General features: G+C 42.9%; 1 protein-coding gene across 1 annotated transcript in view; it reads right to left on the bottom strand.

The window, feature by feature from the left end:
- The window catches only part of CAPN13 (calpain 13), an 84,984-nt gene extending 67,822 nt beyond the window's left edge, over window positions 1–17,162 (bottom strand). Inside the window, exon 1 of the mRNA XM_030799806.1 lies at window positions 17,025–17,162. The gene's annotated coding sequence lies outside the window, so the exon portion shown is untranslated. The remainder of the gene's footprint in view (window positions 1–17,024) is intronic.
- Window positions 17,163–18,616: the final 1,454 nt, after the last annotated feature.

Genomic DNA, 18,616 nt, shown 5'->3' with positions numbered 1-18,616 from the left:
CACACACACATAGTTCTTCTTTCTCTCTGAGTTGCTCTTGGCTTCACCAGGGAACAGCCTGTAGGCTCATGTTCTCAGGAAGGGCCCACAGCACCTGACAACATTTCACTTTCGTGCACAGCAAAAGAGGACCACCTGATCTTCCTGCTGTCACTTTTGGGAGGGCTTTCTGGTTCTTTCCTCTCTTCTCTACCCAATTTGTCTCACTTTGCAGAAGCAGCCAAAGGCAGAAGAAGACTCAGCTTTGTTAATTTAAGGGAAAAAAAAGATTGCTGAAAGGCCTACCTGATATTCAAGATAAAGTTTATCTTGCTGCTGGGGCAGCTCTTGGGTGTTGCAAGAAAAGTCACACAAGAGGAGCTAGAAACATCACAAAAATAATTGATATAAAGTTCTTCATGTAAGAAGCTTGTGTGAGCTCATGGGTCAAGCTCAGAATTAGGCTGAGAAGCAAGCAGGAGCTGTGGCTTAGGGCTACAAAGCCTCTTTAGCTCCCCTTGGTGTCTATGAAATGAGCTTCCCTGTGTCCTTTGCTGAATTGGGTGACTGAGTAAGCTCGGGCTGCCATAGCAAAATACCACCGACTGAGGGGGCTAACCGCATTTATGCCTGAGGTTGCAATTTTTTTACATTTTTGCAATCAGACCTTGGCAATGACCTTGAGCAGTACGATATAAATAACTCCCACATGCTTAGCATTCTAATAATGGAACACTAGGCATAAATGGGTTAACAATAGGATTTATTTCTCACAGTTCTGGAGGCTAGAAATCAGAGATCAGAGTGCCAGTATGTGGTGGAGGGCGGGGAAGAGATCTTTCCCTCATCCTCTTCTTAAAAGACCACAGTTCTATCAGATTAGTCCCCACTTTTATGATCTCTTTTAAGCTTAATTGCCTCTTAAAGACCTTATCTCTAGGTACAATCATGTTGGGGGTTAGGGTTTCATATGAATTTGTTGGGGGAGGGGGATGGTACAATTCAGGCCATGGCAGTGACTAACCCCAGCCTGATCCAACAACTCTCCTAGCCCTGGCTGCATACTGCAGGGAGTGTGCAGATCAAAGGGGAACTGGGTCATGTCGGTAAGGTTCTCAGAGAATAGACGGAGGATGCCAGTGGACACAAGAACAAATGACACAGCAGCAACACTGATAAGTATGTAAACCTTATTTGAATTAATGGAAAAATGATGAGGGCTCCTTAATGGGAGATATGTCTTAGATACTGCTGAGCCATATAACTATGTCTTAGCAGTATCTTGATCTGCCAGCACCTAGCGCCAGGCCTGGCACATAGTAGGTATTCAATACATTCTCCTGAGTGTCAGCAGATTAAATATGACATATCAGCTATTCTTGAGTGTGTTCTATGAAGCAGTTGCTTCATGAAACACTCCACAAATAACAAATTATGAGGTGAAATTATTTTGGAAAACATCTGATACTGAACAGTCTTTACAGAAATTCACAAAAAGCTCCAAGAAGCCCTTCGATAAAGAAACTTAAGTTTGCTCCCAGTGTTTCACACATATAACCAGTAAGTCCTTTTATTGGAGAACTTTTATTAACATTTCATGGAGAAGATGCATAAGAGTTAAGTGACTTCAGAACATCCTGACTCAAGTCCTCATTCTGCCTCATACACACTAAACACCTGTTTCTTCATCTGTCAAATGGGAACATGATACTTTATTGAAAAATCAAATAAGAAAATATATGGAAGGAGATTTAAACCATGAAATATTTTATGAAAAGATGTTCATTATTATTTATTTATCTGACTCTAATCTTGTCCTAACCTGTTTGTATTTCTCTGTCTCAGAAATAAATAGTTTTAAGAATACACAGATAAATTACCTAAATTACATCTGCCCAGAAACATGAAAAGGGCATTTATTGTCCCAGTTTCTCTCTTCTCCCTGAACTACGTGTTGCTCTTCTACATGAAAATTCACAGGCGGAATTCAATAACAATAGAATATTTAGGTAAACCCCAAATATCTGGAATTAAACACACTTTTAAATAATTTATGAGTTAAAGATAATATCATAAGAGAATTAGGAAGACCTGACATAAGTAGAAGGACATAAACAAGAAAGACAAGAGCAGAAAGTAGTAAAACAGAAGACAGATAAGAGCAGAAATTAATCAAACAGAAGACAGACAACAGATGAAATGAGCAAAGCAAAAATCTGCTTCTTTGAAAAGATCAGCAACATTGATAAACCCCTAGTCAACTTGATCAAGAGTGAAAGAGAGAAAACATAAATCGCCAACATTATCATTTGATAAAGGGATTATCACCACACATCCTATAGACATTAAAGGGCTAAAAAGAGAATACTACGAACAACCCAATGCCAACAAATCTGCTAAGTTACATACAATGGATCAATTTCTTGAAAAACACAATTTATCAAAGTTGACACAGAAGAAACAGAAAATCTGAATAATGCCATATATAGTAAAGAAATTGAATTTACTACCCAAACTTTCTCCAGAAGAAACCCCCAGGCTCAGATAGTTTCACTAGTGAATTCTATTACACCTTCAAGGACAGAGTAACACTAATCTTACATGAACTTCCTCAAAAAATAGAATAGAAGGGAAATATGGCTGAACTTATTTTTATTAGCTCAGCAAAATACTAAAAACAAAACCTCATAAAGAAATCTTCTTCCTGAAAAAAAAAATTACAGACCAATATTCTCACAAATAGAGAAGCAAAGAGCCTTAAAATTTTAGCAAATCAAATCCAATAATGTAAAAAAAAAAAAAAAAAAAAAAAAAGAAGAAGGAGAAAGATACCACATCAGAATTTGGGTTTATTCTAGGAATGTTGGGTTGATTTACATTTTTAAAAATCCACCTGCAATCTACCACAGTAAAAAGCTACAGAGACATAATTTACGATAAAAACGCTCAGAAAACTAGAAATAGTAGGTAACATCCTCAGAAGGGAATCTGTGAAAAATTTACAGCTAACATAATATTTAATGATGGAAAGTGCATTTTCTTCCCTTTACGATCAGAATCAAGGCAAGAATGCCCACTGTTATAGTTCTGTTTACTACTGTTGTGAAGGTCCTGGCCAATGGGCAAAAAGATCAGAAACAAGAAGAGAACTGGTCCTATTTTGGTATGTTGATTGTAGGAAATCTACAAAACAACTACTAGAACTAATACTTAAATTTAGTAAGGTCACAAGATACAAGGTTAATATTAAAAAATTATATTATTATATAATAGCAGCAAAAAAATAGGAGAATAGTAACATCTAAAATACAAAATACTTGGGAAAAAATCTAACATTAAAGACATTAAAGATATCTACATTAAAAAACTATAAAACATTGCTGAGAAAAATTAAAGAAGAACTAAATAAATGGAGAGATATATCCGGTTAATTTATGGGAAGGCTCAATACTGCCAAGATGGCAGTTTTTTCCAAATTTATCTATAGGTCCAATACAATCCTAACCAAAATTCTAGCATGCTTTTTTTTTTGTTAGAAATTGATAAGCAGATTCTAAGATTTACATCTAAATGCGAGGAACCTAGAATAACCAAAGCAATTTTTAAAAAGAAGAAAAAACTGAAGGACTTACCCAACCTGACTTCAATACATGTTATAAAGCTACTGTACTGGCAAAAATACAGACAAATAGATCAATGGAGAAGGGTACAGAATCTAGAATAAATCAACACATATATGGCCAATTAATTTGAGAAAGGTTTCAAGGCAATTCAATGGGGGAAAGAAAAGTCTTTCCAAAAAAATGGTGCTGGATCAACAAGATTTCTAAATGGGAAAAGTACATACAAACATGGATCTTACTTCATACCATACACAAAAACCAAGTCAAAATGATCACAGACCTAAAGGTAAAATTTAAATTATAATACTTTCAGAAGAAAACATTTGCAAACTTGGGGTAGGTAAATGTGTTTTTGATAGAATACAAAAAAATATGAGCCATACAAGAAAAAAATTGATAAATTAGACTTCATCAAAAGTTTAAAAGACACCATTAAAAAAACAAAAATGCAAATTTCAGACTAGGTGAAAATATTTGCAGCACATATATCAGACAAAGGACTTGAATCCACAACATATAAAGAACTCTTACAAATCAATAATAAGAAAAAAACCCATTAAAATGGCCAAAAGATTTGAATAGACACATCACCAAAGAATATATAAAAACAGGCAATAACCCAACATGAAAAGATGTTCCACATCATAAGTTACCAGTGAAATGCAAATTCATACCACGGCAAAAGCTCACTATAGGCCATTTTCTAATGGCCTAAAATTTAAAAAGACTGATCATACTGTTTATAGGGAGATGGAAAACTGGAACTTTCATACACTCTCGGTAGATATGTAAATTGATATGACTACATTAGAAAACAGTGTGGCAGTTTCCTAAAATGTTAAAACATACACCTTCAAAATGATCCAGCCATTCCCATCCTAGGAATTTACCCAAGAGAAATGAAAGCATATGTTCATACAAAGACTTGTGCATAATCAAAACAGACTTATATTTAATAGCCAAAAGTTGGAAACAATCCAATGTCCGTCAAAAGTGAATGAATCGTGATGTACCCATAAAGTGCTACTCAGCAATAAAAAGAAATGAATTATTGATACATGCAACAACATGAATAAATCTCTAAAATCATTATGCTATGTGAAAGCCAGTCAAAGTAGAATACATATTATATGACTCCATTTATAAAAAATCCTAGAAATGCAAACTAATGTACCGTGACAGAAAGAAGTTCAGTGGTTGCTCAGAAATGGGGGTGCAGGGAGGAATGGGTTATGAGAAAACTTTTGGGGGTGATAGACATATTTTTCATCTTGAGTGTTGTGATGATTTCACATGTGTATACACACGTCAAAACTCATCAAAGTTTATACCTTAAATATATGCAGTTTTTATATATTCTAAGTAGAGTTGTTTCAAAAATTAAATGCTGTATATAGTTTATACAGTCTTCAGTACTTTGCTTCTCCCTGCACCCCATGGTTAAAAAGTAGCGGGATTTCATTTATTTCACTGCTCTATGTTACCCTATGATTTATATGTACTTCTCCTCTCAATGGACATTTAATGCTCTTCTCTTTGTTTTAATGAAAAATTATGCTATAAATGTTATTGTACATATCTCCTGATAAATATGCAAGAGTTTCTCTAGTTTATATTACAAGGAGTAGAATTTTTGGGTTTAGGAAACGCACATACTCAACCTCGTTAAGTATGCCAAATTATTTTCCAAGGTTGTACTAATTTATAATTTCACCAACAGTGTAAAAGAGTTGCCATTGCTCTATATCCTTACTAACTCTTGGTTTTGGCAAGCTTTTTATTTGTACCCATCTCGTGGGAGTAAGTGGCAACTCCTATGTCTTAATTTGTTTCCCTGATTACTGGTAAGATTGAGCATCTCTCAATATGTTTATTCTCCATTCATGTTCCCTCTCTTGAGGAATGAATATTCATATTTTGTGCCCATTTGTCTATTGGGTTGTCTTTTTCTTATTGATTTGTAGGAATTCACTACTCACTCTGGATATTCATCTTTTGTTGGTCATATATCTTGTAAATATCTTCTCCCAGTTTGTGGCTTATCTTCTTAGCTCCTTTACAGTGTCTTTTGATGAACATCAATATTCTTTACACTAATACAAATATTTGCTTATAAGTTTAATTTTTATAAATTGAGCCAATATTAATTCTTATGGGAATTTAATATAAGAAACTTTGTAAGAGATTCTCTTTTTAAAATAGAGAATTTGTAATTAACACATTCTTCCAAAACACTGATTTAAAAATTTCTTATAGCTCTATAATGATATTTTTATGAAGTCCAACATATATATCAAAATCTGAAATAGACTTGCAGAGAAATACTTTGAGTACTTAGGAAATAAAGCTGATATCTGCATTAGCAAATATAGATTGGCCAAAGCCAATTACTTAATTTTCCCTCCTTTTTCCTTTCTTCCCCAAAATAGAGTCCTTACTTTGAAGGAAGAGAATTACATATATATATATCTATCTTGATTTTTAAAAAGTATTTGATAAAATCTCCACCTATTCCCTGTGTGTAGACTAGATTGAGTAGGTGGTGTATCACATAGTATGATAGTGCAGTGCAATGTAGCATAGTAAAGTAGAATACAGTGTAGTAAATAGAATTAGCGGTTTGACCCAGAGATCATGGATGAATGGTCTGGAATAGCTAAGAATCATTGCATTGTAATAGTCACAGAGCTCTGTCCTGTGTCCTGTCCTATTCTACATTTTTATCTTAGTCCTTAAAGAAGATGTTGAAATAAAAATGAAGATCCTTTTCAACTCTTTCATCATTTTAATAGTGGAAATCAAGAACAATTAACCAAGCAGATAGCAGAATCAAAATTCTAAATGACTTCAAAACCAAGAAGATGAAATTAACTAAGGAAACTGCAAACCTGTCTTTACATTTAAAAAGTTAACTATGCAAGTAAATAGTGAGCAGGATCGGTCTTGGCTAAATTTCATTTTGAAAATATTTCGTATGCCTCACTTGACTTCCTATTTAAAATGAGACAACACTATGAAAGATTTGGCAGGCTCTGACCAGATTCAACAGCAGTAAGGTGCTGCTCTAGACAGGCTAGGCCAGCTCTAGGGGCCACATTCCAAGAGGCTCATGAGCACTCTCAATGGTATCTGAAAATGAGTGTTTGAGTAATATAAGCATGCCTGGCAGGGAGGCAAGCCCTTTGCTTGCAAGCATGGGCTCCTGGCATGCAGTTATATCCACGTGAAAGAGATGGCAAATTTTCCTATTGGCAAAAATGTGCCAGACGGGCGGGAGGCAGTCCAGCTAAATAGACAGGAAGCCTGGAAATCCCTTCCTGGGAGGAAGAGTCAGAGAGCTAGAGAGGTTTACTGGGAAGAAGGCCGACTGAGGGGCCTACAGTGATCCTCAGACTCAGCCCCTGCAGCCCAGGTCCCCCTCCCTCCAGAATAATCCTGCTCTAAGAGAGCAGATATTTAACCACCTCTGGCCCCACAAATGTACTCCCAATCCCTAAGTTTCCCTACTGCCAAGATTATGCTCTAGTTCAGAAAACTGAACTCTTCCTTGTGTCTTAAGGAAAAAGGAAAAAGAGGCGGCATGGAACAGTGCTCACAGGCACATAGAATCAGGTTGAAACTTGGGTTTGAATCCAGCTCTCTCTTACTGAATGATTTGGCCAATACTCTTAATATCTCTGAGCCTCCTTTCCTTACCTATAAAGTGGACAGGAAGTGGAGGTAATAAAACCAGCCTCGTAGCAGCAGATGGATATTAAATGAGAAGATTCTTGTAAAGGGCTTGGCGTGGCACATAGTAAAAGCTTGTGTCCATTATGCTATCAGCAACTCCTTGAGTGTCCTGCCTGGCCCTGTACTTGAGCCCAGTGACTACAACCCTGTACCAGCTGTGGGCATACCAGGCACCTGCCAGTCACCTCTGAACTCCCAACCTCAGGTCTCTCCAGGTTCCAGAGTTGTGTTCTTTCCATGCATTGAGACTGTCACCTCCTCCACCTGCCTGGCAGAAACACTGGGTGCACCCTTGCCTCTGTCTCTAAGCCATGCTGTAGACCAGGCTATCTGTCAGCATCTCCAGCTGGGCCAGTGTCCCACAGCCTCCACCCTGTCCCAGGGGGCTTTTTCCTCCCCTGCTTACCCTGTCCTACATGATGGCCAGGTGTCCCCGAGGCCAAACACATGTCCAGTAGAAAGGATAGGAACGCAAAGGAAGAACACGTGATCTGTGCAGTTCAGAGGGTGGAAGGAGTCAGAAATTTGGGGAAGAGTGATTTTGATTAGACTTTCTGCAATGATGGAAGTGTTCTCTATCTGTGCTGTCTAATACCGTGGCCACTGGCCATATGTAGCTATTGAGCACTTGAAAGATGCCTAGTGCAATTCAGGGATTGGATTTTAATTTTTATTCAATTTTAAATCATTTGCATTTAAATGTAAATATTCACATGCAGCCTTATTGGATGGTACTGAAGAAGAGAACTTCTAACGACATGAATTACCACAGAACAAGGAAGGCCGTGAGCACTCTTGGGTGGAAATGGTTGAGCAGAGGCTGGATGACTCTACACGGGGGCCCAGAAGAGCCTTTGGATTGGGCAGATCCCTTCCAACTTCAACCTACTGAGCTCTCTCTCTGCTTTTCTTCAGTGTCATATTTTGGGCACTAAACCACGCAGTGACTTTCTGCCAGTCACCTCCCTGCCCCAGGGACAGGTTGCTCTGGTGTCCCTGTCCGCAGGATGCTCCTAGCATATCCCAGCAACAAAGGGTAATTTTGTTTGCATTTTGTTTTCAATCAGCTAAGAAACAGGAAGCTGCATTCAATGGTTTCCTGCCCAGGAGTGCTGCATGCGGCCCTCTCCTGGCTGGTGTTTTTCAGAACAATGGAAATAAATCTCATGTAATGTAGCAGAACACGACAGGGGACGGTTTTCCCCTTAACAAATACTCATTTGAAATGGTGCCCAAACCCTGCACGAGGAGCAATCTATTTCCCACTACAGTTTTCCAGCAAAACCCATTACTAATTCCACAACTCAAATTAAAACTAACAGAGCTTGAAGGCTGGGGCTGACAGTCTCTCTGCTGACAAGGAACAAGGAAGGGTGGGGGAAGGGGCCTGTGCACTTGTGTGTGTATGTGTGTGTTTAATTACACTGTTTAACACATCGAGAATAATTTATCTACCCAAGTGGAGAAAATAGGCACTTAACTGCTCTCTGGTGGGAAAAAGATGTGCAAACCACTTTCAGCTATATACCACCTTGGCATACCTCAGGGCTTTGAGGAGAGAGAGGGAGACAGAGAGAGAGTGAAGCAGAGACAGAGTGAAGCAGAGAGAGAGAAGAGAGCAAAGGAAGGGGTAGGAAGGAGGAAGGAAGACAGAGAGGGGGAAAAGGAAGGAGGAGGAAGAGAGAGGGGGTGGGAGAGAGAGGGAAGAAGACAGAAAATTTGGTGTGTATACAAATTTACAGCAAGTTGGGAGAACATGTGAGTATTTCTCAAAGAAAGCTTATATGAGATGGTGTAAGTGTGAGAATGAGCTTAAACATCGGGTTTGAAGATGGAACTTAACCGCCAGACCAGTGCTGTCCCTGAGCCGCTCTGCACTTCAGAATCATCTCAGCAAGTTTCCATGCATGTGTGGCCTGAAGACCATGGTGGGATTAGTGGCCCCCAGAAAGGCAGACCTCAGAGGAAGACTATGCAGGGCTCACTTTGCAGAAGGGGAAAGTGGGCTCAAGGTGAAACAGGAGAAGTTTAGGCAGCACTTGGGCTTGACTCCTGTCCTGCCCCCAGCTGCAAAGCTGGGGTGATCTGGCCTGTGAGCAAAGCATGCCTCTGTCCCTGCCAAGGGCATCCTACTTTGTGCCTGATCAGGGCTGAGAGGGGCACAGGTAAGCTAGTGTTTCTCATCCTCTGAGATAACCTTTGATCCACCAAGGGCCAGGGAAGAGGCCATGAAATGAAATGAAAGAAACCTCTCTCATGTCTTCAGATGTAGAAGACTACATAGGGCCAGGTGCGGTGGCTCACTCCTGTAATCCCAGCACTTTGGAAGGCCGAGGCGGGCAGATCACAAGGTCAGGAGATCGAGACCATCCTGGCTAACATGGTGAAACCTCTACTAAAAATACAAAAAAATTAGCCAGGTGTGGTGGCAGGCGCCTGTAGTCCCAGCTACTAGGGAGACTGAGGCAGGAGAATGGTGTGAACCCGGGAGGCGGAGCTTGCAGTGAGCCGAGATTGCACTACTGCACTCCAGCCTGGGCTACAGAGTGAGACTCCATCAAAAAAAAAAAAAAAAAAAAAAGAAAGCTACATAGACCTGGAACAGGTGCCAGAGAAGTGCTCAGAATAGACCTCTCTATTGCCTGCCAGTGATTCTGGGTTCAGCACTGGAGCTGACTGCCAAAGAGATCAACAGCTTGGCGCAAGAGAGGCAGAAAGCAGAAGCGACTTTCTGAGGTTCCACAGGCAGGGCAACCCCAGCCTCTTCTCTCCCTGTTGCCCTTGATGTGTGGACCCAGCCTCTTCCTGAATCATAGTGCAAGGGAGCTGAGAGAGCTCTGCTGATGGGTCCTTCTCAGGAGACCCTGGGGGTAACCAAGAGAAGGTTTGCCTGACAGAAAGAATCTGTGCAGCTCCACTAAACTCTATGGGCCTTGGGCACGTCGCTCCCTCCTCTAGCCTCGGTCTCCCCACTTGGAACACTAAGAAGGTTGGTCTCGCTCTTCTAAGTGCTCTTCCACTGTAACATTCTGTATTTCTGGAACTGAGATGACAGGTTCTTATGTAGCCTCAATGATACTGTTAGACAATAAAATGGGAACCCACAGAATGTATTGTTCCTTTCAATTAAGTTTAGGTTTGTGCCAATATACACAAAAAAGAAACTTGTCTTTGCATGGAAATCTCCTCCTCTCCCCTCCCTAGAGTATTTGATAGGTGTCGTTCAATTATGATAGGGTTGAGTAGTCTCAACTATATTCTAAGGATGAGGTAGAGCATTCTTTTTTCTGGGAACTAAAACTATATGAGTCTCAGAAACACTGTGTAATATTTAATCTGTGCTTAGATTTCTCGGCATGGTTTTTTTCTTTTTTCATCCTTGAAGAAGAGATGCACTTCTCATTTAGCTAATTCAAATTTTTTCTGAAACAAATACAAATTTGGTGGTCTTAGGAAGTTGGGGCCTGCCATGTACCAGGTTAAAATTCAGGCTCTTGAGAGCCACTGTTTCAAACCAGTACTCCCCAGGCAGACCCTTGGCTCCAGGCCTGCTCACTTCCCAAAGGCTTGAACCACAGAAGGCTAGGTTTGGGGTCTTTTTCCTTTCTTGTTTTTAAGGCTCTTTGGAAGTTGAGGCCACATTTATATAATCCATTTATTCTTAAAGGATTTCCCTGGGTCTATCTTCTTAGCCTTTTTCATTTAAATGGAGAAAGAGAAACAGAAAATGGATGAGTGCTGGGCACCGTGGCTCACGACTGTAATCCCAGCACTTTGGGAGGGTGAGGCGGGTGGATCACAAGGTCAGGAGTTTGAGACCAGCCTGACCAACATGGTGAAACCCTAAAAATACAAAAACTAGCTGGGCGTGGTGGTGTGCACCTGTAATCCCAGCTACTCAGGAGGCTGAGGCTGGAGAATTGCTTGAACCCAGGAGGCGGAGGTTGCAGTGAACCAAGATCATGCCATTGCACTCCAGCCTGGGTGACAGAGAGAGACTCCATCTTAAAAAAAAAAAAAAAAAAGAAGAAGAAAATGGATGAGGCAGAGGCCAAGACAGAGCAGCCACACAAAGAGAAAGTCAAAGACTGGCTGGGCGACAGAAAAGGAGCCAGGGACAGCCAGTCAGCAGGGATGGAGACTGAGGAAGAGAGTGGGAGGAATGAGATGGCCCAGATGCAGGGAGGACAAAGTCCACCAGGGGAAGGGATTCTCACGCCAGCCCAGCACTGACGGTGCCAGAATTGTGTCCAAATATTACCGTTTTCTTATCCCTCAGGATGTGAATTCTCAAGGCATGGCTGGAAAACAAGGAATGTAGATGCTGTGACTCTCAGATGCAGCTTTTTAAAGACTACCGCCCACTGCGCTGCCTCTAGCCACAACACAGTGGAGAAAGAAAGGACAGTGGAGCCAGCTGTTGGACCCCTGGCCTGGTTACCTGGGCATCCCAGTCTGTGTCTGGCCATTCTGGGTCTCTCAGGCCTGACCTGTGGAGGCTGCAGAGGTGAGGGGCTGAGCCCTGGACTGGGAGCTCTGGTTGGGGGGAGGTGGCGGGGGGTTGGAGACAGATCCAGTAGTACCAGTGGCCAAGCACGTTGACTAAGGGAGCCATTCCCTTTTCTGACCAGGTGCTCAGAGACACACAATGAAGGTCCCCAGGAAGGCCCAGGTCAACCTTCTTGTTCTGGAGCAAGCTGCCATCCAAGCAGATAGGGTCCCATCTCTGGGGTCAGGGTATGGACCAGTGGGAGGAGAAAAGTTTTTCAAAAACAAGAGCTTTCTACATTAAATATGTCAAAGGCAACATGAAAAAGGAGCTTAGAATGTATATGTGCGTGTGTGTGTGTGTGTAAATGCAAATGTAAATGTGTCTAAGTGAGTGAGTGAAGCAGAGAAAGGCAGGCTGGGGAGGGTAGTGGTTAGACCTCTGAGGTTTCCCTTGTTCCTTCTGTCATTCTTTCCCTCTCCAGCCCTAAGAAATGGGGAGAGCCAGAGCTTCTGAAGGCAAGGGCTGAGGGCAAGAAGGAAAGACAGAGGAAAGACAGAGGATCAGAAATGGCCTAAAAACCAGCTTGTGCAGGGCCCACTGGGGAGATGGTAGGAAGGACAGGATTTGGGGCAGGGGGTAGAAACCTAGGAGCCTCTGCCTGAGAAGAGAGGTAGACGCAGTCCCAGGAGACCTCCACCCCTCTTGCTGTCTGGCCTATGTTCCAGAACAGGCAGGGAGCTGTGGGGAATCCCTGCGCCCACCTAGGGAAGATGACCTGGCTGAGGAAGAAGATGGCTTGAGGACAAGTCTGAGGGGATGGCAGCAGTGGCTCAGGACAGCCCCTGGGTTGACAGAACGTGCTTGTGATGGTCTGCTGGCTGGAGTCCCAGGAGCCAGCCCCTGCAGAAAGCCTCTGCCTTCATCTGCCCCCAGGGCCATGCCATCTGGCTGTATCTTAAGTTCCTGCAAGAAAGCTAGAGCTTTCTGAGATGGGGCTTAATGGTATATGTAGTTCAGCTGGTTGGCAGCCACGTCTGGTTAAGGATTAGAGTGGGGAGAAGAGAGAATGTTTAGTGAGGAGAACGGGGGCAAAGCTTCCTGTCATCTCTCCATCACCTCTCTGGCTTCAGACCCTTGAGAACCAATGGTCTCTAGCGGGCCACTGGGTGCATCTCCCAAAGGCAGGTGTGTGGCTGTGATGGGAGACAGAGCCCCTCTGTGTCTCTGGTCTGCAGGCTGGGACAGGGTCTGGCTCAGTCCTCTGAGCTGCGTGGGAGGTGCTGGTCAGACCTGGTCCACAGGCATGGGAGGTGGACATGGCAGGGCTGACCAGTGGAGATCAGAGGGCAGAGTGCTGCCAGAGGGACCATTCTTTCAGAGGGAAAGGAAATAAACCTCCTGGCTACTCCCAATTTTAAAGATCCCTCGGGACTTACTTGGCCAAAGTGAGGATGTTAACCCCAGAGCCCTGGCTGTCCTCCAGCCCAAGTCCTTAGAGGCAGCTCATCGCCCCGGCCACTACGTGGGACATGATACATGTCCCATCTCATGTTCAACTCACCAGAGAGGGCGGCAGTGGGCAAACCTCCACTTCATAACCCTACAACATGTCTTAACAATTTGGATCTCTTTATTCGCTAAATAGTCTGTCTCTGAGGCAACACGAGAGGTAGACAAGGTGACCTTTAGCTGCCTTTCAACATGAGTATCATGGATTACAAGAGGCTGGGAGACCCCTTGGGGGTCGCCTTGTTCACCTCTCTTTATTATTGAGACGAGGAAACGGGCTTAAGGCTTGGCTGAGCTTTCCTGGTTGTTTCCTGGGAGAATGAGCTCTGCAGATTGGTAAAAGCTTCTCATGCGCCACACAGCCTTCCCTTATACTGCAGAGTTTTTTATTCAACAGGGTTTGTGCAAAGCAAAAAGCATAGTGGAGAAGAGTGCCCTGAGAATTCAGGAATCAAGACAAAACAGACTGAGCCCATGAACACATGGTCCAAAGCTGTATTTCCAACTGGAGTTCAGCATGGGAAGCTCTGGTGCACTCAGTTCAACTGGTTCCTTTGTTTTGGCTTTCTCAGAGCCTTTTTTGTTTGTTTGTTTGTTTTGAGACGGAGTCTCACACTGTCACCCAGGCTGGAGTGCAGTTGCGCAACCTCAGCTCACTGCAACCTCCACCTCCCTGGTTCAAGCAATTCCCCTGCCTCAGCCTCCCAAGTAGCTGGGATTACAGGTGCATGCCACCATGCCCGGCTAATTTTTTTGTATTTTTAGTAGAGATGGGGTTTCACCACGTTAGCCAGGCTTGCCTCGAACTCCTGACCTTGGGCAATCCACCTCCTCGGCCTCCCAAAGTGCTGGGATTATAGGCGTGAACAGAGCCTTTTTAAGTAAAGATGGAATCATAACTCTCTGAGGAGGGAAGAGTAGGAGGCAACATTCATCCAAATATTTGATCATAAATGCTTTATATTAAGGAGCCCCCAGCAACAGCCCCCAAAATTAGTGCTCTATGTATACCATGCTTTAGGAAACACTTGTCCAAAAGATAGAGTCCCAAGGGTGGTAGAAAATCAACACCTCCTCTTGATTCTGCTCTGATCTTTTGCATGGCTGTGGACTTTCTTGCTGACTATCAGTGGCATGCTCCACCATGGACAGTTCTGAGAGAGTTAGGATGCCCTCAACCTGACTTCTTCCAAACACTGGGGAGAGATGGAATGGACCAGCCTATCCAAGGTCCCCTTTATGGTTTTCTCATGGGAGAAAGAGGTGACATCTAGGCATGAACATTAGTGCCGTACACAGTGTTTGGCAGATATTAATGATAATTCAGTCTTTATTAAACCTTTCTTAGGTGCCATCTCAGGGTCTCTTAGCCTCAACCTGTCTCTAGGACTCTTGGTCCCTTTTTTACTCCAGCCAAGGAAGTGGCTCTTCTGACCACTTCTGGACTCAGATGAGGTGCCAAGCCTCTAGCAATTAGATCTAGTTTTCCCAGTGGCTGCCATGGGGGTCAGAAGACACAAGCTGGAAGTGCAGGACAATTAACTCCCCATAGGGCAAGCTTTGAACAATTAGAGAGGAGACAGAGTGAGCCAACATATAAATGTCCTCTCTACACTTGCTCGGATGGACTCTTCCAAGGCACAATGCATCTGCAACACCAGTCCAGAGGGGCCCTGCTTTGGCCAAGTGGCTGGCCATGTCTCTTTGTGAAGAGAGGCCAGGTGGTGGCACATCATCCCTCACTGCTTCCCCTTTTTCTCCTCCCATTTCCCACTTCCCTGACTCTCACTCCCCTGGTGTCTTACCTTAAGTGCTAAGTAGCACTTCAGCTTTGCCTCAGGCTTTGTTTTATAGCGAACCCAGGCTAAAATAATGTCAACAATAAAGACTAAAATATCTTCAGCACTTGCCATGTGCTCAAGTACTGCTAAGTGCTTTCCACATACGATCTCATTTGACCCTTTCACTGATCTTTTGGGGTAGATTACTGTTGCCACCATGTTTTAGCGATGAGGAAACTGGGACCCCTGAGAGGTTAAGGAGCGTGCCCCAAATCACACAGCTCACCATATGGAAGCATCAAGCACAATGCTTGATAAGGAGTGAGCCTCAGGGCCAGTAGATTGGTCTTTTTTTTTTTTTTTGAGACAGGGTCTCGTTCTGTCACTCAGGCCGGGGTGCAGTGGCATGATCATAGCTCACTGAAGCCTCAACCTCCTGGGCTCAAGTGATCCTTTCACCTCAACCATGGACCCCTCCCCCTGCCTCCAATAGCTGGGACTACAGGTGTGCACCACCACATGTAGCTAATATATTTTCCCAGACCCCCAATTTTTAATTTATTTTTGTAGAGACAGGGTTTCACCATGTTGCCCAGGCTGGTCTTGAACTCTTGGGATCAAGCAATCTGTCCACTTTGGCCTCCCAAAGTGTTGAGATTACAGGTGTGAGCCACAGTGCTTGGCCTAATGTGTGCATTTCTTCATAGCATCTTTTCTTCTAAGGTGTTCTTTCAAGAGGGTAACTGAATACAACCAAATAACTAGGGGACAAGACAGGGTACCTACCAGGCACAACAGAACTCCAACTCTGTTATTTGCATCTGGTATAAACTTTAGCAGCAAGTCACTCACCAGGTCCTTCACTTTTTCCATCTACAAATTGGGATAATGAACTCATGCTACATACAACTTTTGCCTATTACACAGTTGGTAGATTATTACATTTCCATCAACCAATCTACTAATAAGTAAGCCTTTCTGCAACTGTCACTCCTCCAACCTTCAAAATAACAACAAAAACAACAACAACAACAAAAACCCACAACACTTATGTCAAAGTTGGTACAAAGGTGAGACAATTCAAGAGGATAATATGATTGAAAGTCTAGTTAATGCCACTTGGGGGTAAACAAAGTTGTGTTTGTGACCCAGGACAAATGGGACAGTTAGTAGTTCATGACCCAACTGTAAGTATAGAGGGAAAATATCTGCACTTATTCTAACCTGGTTAACTTGGGTCCAAGCTGAGCAGCTGGAACTGTCTCCCTGAGAACAGCATCACATCTCAAAGATTACATAACTTTAGCAGTTACAGAGACACACGTGTGTGACCATGACACCACTAGAGGCATATAGGAACCTCCTGAATCTCTGAAGTTGTAATGATCTGTCTTTTGTGATTAACCCAGAGTTGTCAACTTCATTCCTATAACAAATAAGCTAGATGATTAGAAAACAAAGGGCCCAGGTCCCATTCTTCCCTTTAGCAAATGTTTATTAAGCACCTACTATCTATCAGAAACTATACATCAGTGCACAAAGAAGACATGATTTCTGCCATCAGTGTGTCCCTTATGGTAAACACAGCCCTCAAGGTCACAACTTAGAATGATCAGAAATCAAAGGTGACAGAATGATTAAGAAATACTCTCTTTGCATGAACTATGCAAAGTTTGGATTAGATTCTCTTAGAAAATCAACTCCCACTTTGCCCTAGTTTTTCTTAAAGCATATGCTTGGACCACTTGCATCAAAAACACCCAGTTTCCGGAGCTACTGAATATGTACCTTGGGAGGTGGGAACTCAGAAGTGACATCATGAAGCTCTCTAGAAAATTGTCCATGCTCACTGATGTTTAGAGGACTGCCTTGGTCCACAGCTCTGAGAGATGACCACCCACACCTTACCTGTTTCCTAGACAGGTGCGTCTGATGGAGGAGGGGAGACAGGCAGATTCCACAGGCTCTCAGGTTAGAGAGTGGTGGAGGAGACTGGCAGAGGAGGAGAGCACGGCCGTCTTGGAGAAAGAGCAGTGGTGTCTGCTTGCTCCTGCCCTCAGGCTTTTCCTTATATGAGTGTACCAGGTAAAGGCAGCCTCCACCTTCGTTAAACAGTGACTTTAGCACTGGGCAGTGGCCTGCCACCTCCTGGAGAGAGAGAGGACATTGACTGTAAACAGCAACAGCTTCCAGATCCTCCGCCCCAAGCCTATCTCTGCCTGATCCCACCTCACTTCCTGGGTCCCCTAAGCTGCCCATTTCTTGGCTCTTGCGGTTTTCATTGTTTCCAGATATTTCAGTTTCTTTATCTTTATTCTGCTTCAGGACATTGGTGTTCTGTTTTGGTTTGTTTTACAAAACCCCTCTGCTGAGAAAAGACTGGGGGAAGCAACCTTCCTTCAGGCCTCGTTCTCACACAGGCAAGTACAATTGCCATGTCTCCTGTGTCAAAAGTGGCCACTCCATGTCAGTCATATCACATCTCTTTCTACTAGAGATATCATCTTCTTTCTACAAATACATTGTAGAACACATTAACTCCTGGGCATGGCGAGACCCAGGGAAGGTCTCTGCATCATCCCTGCTTACTGGATGGGGCAGAAAGAGATGAGGCATGTAAAGTGCATGATTCCTATTCTCAAATCCAAGGGGCTGTTTGCTTTTCTGGCATCTTTAATTCCTTGATGTTCTTCGTCCCCATTCATAGGTGCTCTTTAGAAGCCAGTTCCAGAACCCTGATTGCATGGCACACCCTATGCCATAGGCACTAATGATAAAATAGGTAAAGCAGGGAAACAATGTGGAAATCACCAAAAACTGATATGACTGGTCCATTCCCAAATTCTGATGAGTAGAAGGGGATATTTGGCACATGAATGAAGAATCTGAGAAGCTGGAAAGTATGGATGTGAGTTTTAACCCCAGTTTTGCAACTTTTGGCTGTGTGACCTGGGCAAGTCCCTTCCCCTCCAAGGCTTAGTCTATTAAGCCATGAGCTGAGGATTATGATGCTTGCCCTGTCTGCCTTGTGTTTGTTTAGTGGGATGCCTGCACCCCAGCGGACACCTGCTATTAGAACTTTCACTATAAATACAGTAAACAATACACACACACACTATTGCATAAACATCATCAGTGAACAAATACGCAGATATTTGTGGTGCATGTTCAAAATGATTTTACCAATAGAGTATGCAATGAAAAATGTTGGAAAGCCATAGTTTCAGAAAAAAAATGGTGAGAAAATGCTTCAGAAAGCCCTACCCACAAGGATATATCACAAGACAGTGTCTCAAGAAAATTAATTGGGAGTTTTCTTGCTTATTGATGATGGTTTTGTCATCTCCCATCTCTAAAAATATATTTTCCCCCCTAAGAGTGGGAGCTGTTATCCCCAGAGCAGTCTTTGGGAGTATTGAGTTAAAAAGGGAAACAGCTCCCGATGGAGTGTTCTAGGTGCCAAGAAGCAAGCCGCTCTGGGTGATAATTGTGCCGGAAGA

This window comes from Nomascus leucogenys, chromosome 19 (assembly GCF_006542625.1).
Source record: "Nomascus leucogenys isolate Asia chromosome 19, Asia_NLE_v1, whole genome shotgun sequence".
Lineage (NCBI taxonomy): Eukaryota > Metazoa > Chordata > Mammalia > Primates > Hylobatidae > Nomascus > Nomascus leucogenys.
This window is presented reverse-complemented; position numbering and strand designations above follow the sequence as displayed.